Below are 5,506 nucleotides of genomic sequence, written 5' to 3' on the forward strand. Positions count from 1 at the left end.
GAGATAGTTGCAGTCAAAAAAGGTAACATGAGGGCTCCTTGTGATGATGGAAATATTTTTTAACTGTATCACAATCAGTATACTGTCTTTGAAAATATACTACACCTTTGCAAAGATTATTACTGGGTAAACAGGAAAATTATGTAATGTGTCTGATATTTCTTACAATGCCATGTAAATCTATATTTATTCCAAAAAGTAATTGTAATAAAAATATCCTATGAAAATGATAAATTTTATACCTTTGCACAATGTTAATAATTACATTACTATGTGTCTCTAATGTGAATCATACATATTTAATCTTTGGAATCTCCATGCTGGGTGTGGAGCTCAGCTTTAAAAAGGTGTTTTTTGTGTGTGTATTATATTCAAAGAATTATTACGCTGAAGACAAATTTTATTCCATTATGGAAGAGATTCTTTTCACAGTACAAGATAGCAAGTATCTGTGAATAATTGTGAAAGAACAATCAAATAGAACACTACAAATTCTATAGATGTATATGAAATTGACTGAATCGTGTTCTTGCTAAAAATTCAATACTGGAAAAGTATCAATTCTTCCCCATAGTTAGACAAATATTTCTAATTTAGCTGAAAATCTAATAATATAATTTAAAAATTTATCAAAATGAAAAGTAATGGTTGTGCACTTAGTGATAGTTTATACCACAAGCTTTTGGCATTCTGTTTATGCTCTTGAAGATTTTCTCTTATTGTTAAGCTTAGAAAGTTATTTATTAGGCTATATATAAAATTTTTGTTGCCTATTATCTTAAACATCTTTTTATTTTTTAAAAGACTTTATTTATTTGACAGAGAGAGATTACAAGCAGGCAGAGAGGCAGGCAGACAGAGAGAGGGGGAAGTAGGCTCCCCACTGAGCAGAGAGCCTGATGCAGAGTTCGATCCCAGGACCCTGAGATCATGACCCGAGTGAAGGCAGAGGTTTAACCCACTAAGCCACCCATGCGCCCCTATCTTAAATATCTTAAAGGTAATAAATACTTTGTTGTAGCATATTTTAACCATAAGAAATGCTGTATCAGGTACAAGACTCATTCTCAGTTAGAAATATAATAAATGAATGTAAAATTTAATTCAATTTATAATTAAGTGAAGGTATGTATAATTAAAGTTCTTGAAAGGGTAAAAGTCATGATTTTAGGTGAATTCTCCATTGTACTTAAGAGTAACAGAACACCACAATGAGTGTTTAGACTTTTTTCCTAGCCTTTTTAAATTTCTCTATTTTTTAAATTTATTTTTTTATTTTTTAAGATTTTATTTATTGATTGATGGGGAGAGAGAGAACTTGGGGGCAGGAGGAGCAAGTGCAGCAGAGAGCCCAATGTGGGACTCTATCCTAGGACCTCAGGATGGTGACCTGAGCTAAAGGTAGATGCTTAATTGACTGAGCCACTCAGGCATCCTTTTAGCCTTTTTAAAATGTGAATAATTGTGAATTATTGTGAATAAATGTGAATAATTTTTTAAATGTGTACTATCTATGTCAATAACAACAGAGTAAGAGCTCAAAAAAATGTTACAGGACATATCGGTATTAATGTGTAGCATGTTTTACTATCACAGGACTCATATACAGAAGAAACTTGTAAGAGTTTGCAGTTTGTTTAATACATTACATTTTTAAGAATTAAAAACTAGAATAAATTAAAAATAACCAAAAACTAGATGATGGTCTGTCCTGAATATTTCCATGTTACAGATTATTGTCAAGACCCAAGGCTCATGACCCCAAAGGTAATATATTAAAACTTTTTATCATAATGGTTAATCATTAGTTTTCTGTTACGCAATAGAATACTACATATTCAGCCAAAACACAATTTTTGATCACGAAAATATTTCTCTCCAACATTCTACAAAGATGTATTTGTTGAAGTCTAATTGGCATGAAATTTATTTTAGTTTTAGGAGCGAGTACCCACACGTGGAATAAGGTCCCAACCTCACCAGCGCCTGGTGCTGGCAGGTGCTGCCTGCCACCACCTCTGGACCATGGATCCCCGCAAAGGGAACGAGCCTCGGGCCCTCATGAAAATGTAGAAGAAGAATCCAAGTGTTCTGCACACTGAGAAAATGCACTTCCTGCAGGAGTGGATGGAGAGCATAGGGGGTAAAATACCACCTGCCACTCATAAACTAAATCAGAAAAAACAGTAAGAAGGTGGGTGAAAACATAAAGACAGATGAACCGTCAAGACGAAAGTGACCTCGAAATCGACAATGAAGGTGTGATTGAACCAGATACTGATGCCCCTCAGAAATGGGAGAAGAAAATGTAGAGATAACTAAGGAAATGATGGATCAGGCAAATGATTTAAAAAGCGGCTGTCATTGATGCTCTAAATGATGCTGAACTACAGCCCAATGTGGGACTACGGAATGCCATTGACTCATCACAGATGCCATCAAACTGAATCCTTGGTTGGCCATTCTGTATGCCAAGAGAGCCAGTCTTCTCATCAAATTACAGAAGCAATTGCTGCCATTTGAGCCTGTGACACAGCTACTGAAATCAATCCCGATTCAGCTCAGCCTTTTAAGTGGCCAGGGAAAGCACACAGACTTCTGGGCCACTGGGAAGAAGCAGCACATGATCTTGCCCTTGCTTGTAAACTGGATTATAATGAAGATGCTAGTGCAATGCTGAAAGTTCAACTGAGGGTCCAGAAAATTGCTGAACATCGGAGAAAATGTGAATGAAAACATAAAGGGCGAGAGATCAAAAAAGAATGGAAAGAAAGAGCCCAGAGGGAGGAAGAACCCAGAGGACAATCAGGAACTCAGTATGGCTCTTTCCCAGGTGTCTTTCCTGGGGGAATGCCTGGTAATTTTCCTGCAGGAATGCCTGGAATGGCAGGCGGCATGCCTGGAATGGCAGAATGTCTGGGTTCAATAAAATTCTTTATGATGCAGAGGTTCTTGCAGCCATGCAGGATCCAGAAGTTACGGTGGCCTTCCAGGATGTGGCCCAGAACCCAGTGAATATGTCAAAATAGCAGAGCAACCCAAAGTTTATGAATCTTATCAGTAAATTGTCAGCCAAATTTGGAGGTCAAGCATAATGCCCTTCTGACAAATACTGCCTCTGCTGAAGGAAAAGCAACTTCAGTCACCTAATGGATGTCGCAATAATACAAACCAGTGTACCTCCGACCTTCTCATGAAGAAAGCTGGGGTGCTGTGAAGAGAATCCCTACCCTCCCACCCAGGCAACCAAAACATTCTACAATGATTTGCCGTTAGGGTATCAATTCAGATGTTTTCCTACTAGGAACTACAAACTTTTAACACTCTTTAAACCTTAAAAATATTTAAAAATATATTAAAAGTGTGTTAGTCCCTCAAAAAAAAAGAAATTTCTTTTAGTTTCAAATGTACAATATACTGACTCAACACTTCTACACACTACTCAAGGTTCACCGTGACAAATTTAGTCACTGTCTCCACACAATGTTTCTACAATATTAGCGGCAATATTCTCTATGCAGTATTTTTATTCTCCATAATTCATTTATTTTGTACCTTAAAGTTTGCTCCTCTTATAAATTTTGTCTGTTTTATTTATGCCCTCCTTCCCCTTGGGGGCATTCATTTGTTTTGTTTATTAGATTCCACATATAAGTGAAATCATGTGGTATTTATCTTTCTCTCTCTGATTTATTTCCCATAAAATAATATGTTCTAGGTCCATCCATGTTGTCACAAATGGCAAGATTTCATTCTTTTTGTCACTCAGTAACATTCCTTCATACATATAGACCATATTTTCTTAATCATTTGTCTTTTGAGGAAGACCTAGGTTGCTTCCATATCTTGGCTATTGTCAATAAGGCAGCAACAAACACAGGGGTGCATATATCTTTTTGAACTAGTGTTTTTTTCTTCATGTCAATAGCCAGTGATGGAATCATTGGATCATATGGTATTATATGTTTAATTCCTCTGAGGAACCTCCCTAAGTTCTCCAGAATGGCTACACCAGTATGCATTCCCACAAGCAGTGCATAAGGCTCCTCTTTCTCCATATCCTTAGTAACACTTGTTGTTTCCTGTTTTGGTTTGTTTTGTTTTTTACACTAGCCATTCTGACTGGTATGAGGTGATATCTCATGTGATCTGCATTTTCCTGGTGATTAATAATATTGGGGGTGTTTGTGTACATTAGCCATCTGCATCTTTTCCTTAGAAAACTGTCTATTCAGGTCATTTACCCACTTTTGGTTTGGGTCTTGGTTGGGTTTCCTTTTCTGGTGTTGAGTTCTGTAAGTTCTTTATATACTTTTATATTAAATCCTTATTAGCTATGTTTTTGCAAATATCTCCTCCACTCATTAAGATGACCTTTTATTTGTTTATGGTTTCTTTTGCTGACAATTTTTTTTCTTTTGTTTCCCTTGCCTCACAGAATATATACATAAATATTTGCTACAGCTAATGTCCAAGAATTATTACTGATTTCTTCTTTTTTAAAAGTATTTTTTAAATTTCTTTTCAGCATAAGAGTATTCATTGTTTTTGTACCACACCCAGTGCTCCATGCAATATGTGCCCTCCATAATACTCACCACCTGGTTCCCCCAACCTCCTACTCGCCGCCCCTTCAAAGTCCTCAGGTTGTTTTTCAGAGTCCATAGTCTCTCATGGTTCATCTCCCTTTTCAAATTCCCTCAACTCCCTTCTCCTCTCCATCTCCCCATGTCCTACATGTTTTTTGCTATGCTCCACAAATAAGTGAAACCATATGATACTTGACTCTCTCTGCTTGACTTATTTCACTCAACATAATCTCTTCCAGTCCCGCCCATGTTGCTACAAAAGTTGGGTACTCATCCTTTCTGATGGAGGCATAATACTCCATCATGTATATGGACCACATCTTCCCTATCCTTTCATCCGTTGAAGGGCATCTTGGTTCTTTCCACACTTTGGAGACCGTGGTCATTGCTGCAATAAACATTGGGATAGAGTTGGCTCTTCTTTTCACTACATCTGTATCTTTGGGGTAAATACCCAGTAGTGCAATTGCAGGATCATAGGGAAGCTCGAGGAATCTCCATACTGTTCTCCAAAGTGGCTGCACCAACTTGCATTCCCACCGACAGTGGAAAAGGGTTCCCCATTCTCCACATCCTCTCCAACACATGTTGTTTCCTGTCTTGCTAATTTTGGCCATTCTAACTGGTGTGAGGTGGTATCTCAATGTGGTTTTAATTTGAATCTCCCTGATGGCAAGTGATAATGAACATTTATTCATGTGTCTGATAGCCATTTGTATGTCTTCATTGGAAAAGTATCCATTCATATCTTCTGCCCATTTTTGATATGATTATGTGTTTTGTGTGTGTTGAGTTTGAGGAGTTCTTTATAGATCCTGGATATCAACCTTTTGTCTGTACTGTCATTTGCAAATATCTTCTCCCATTCCGCCAGTTGCCTCTTTGTTTTGTTGACAGTTTCCTTTGCTGTGCAGAAG

At 37.2% G+C, this 5,506-nt stretch overlaps 1 pseudogene; it reads left to right on the plus strand.

The window, feature by feature from the left end:
* Positions 1-2,025: 2,025 nt before the first annotated feature.
* LOC123935891 lies at positions 2,026-3,095 on the plus strand (annotated as a pseudogene).
* The last annotated feature ends 2,411 nt before the right edge of the window (positions 3,096-5,506 follow it).

Source organism: Meles meles, chromosome Y (genome assembly GCF_922984935.1).
Source record: "Meles meles chromosome Y, mMelMel3.1 paternal haplotype, whole genome shotgun sequence".
NCBI classification, from domain to species: domain Eukaryota; kingdom Metazoa; phylum Chordata; class Mammalia; order Carnivora; family Mustelidae; genus Meles; species Meles meles.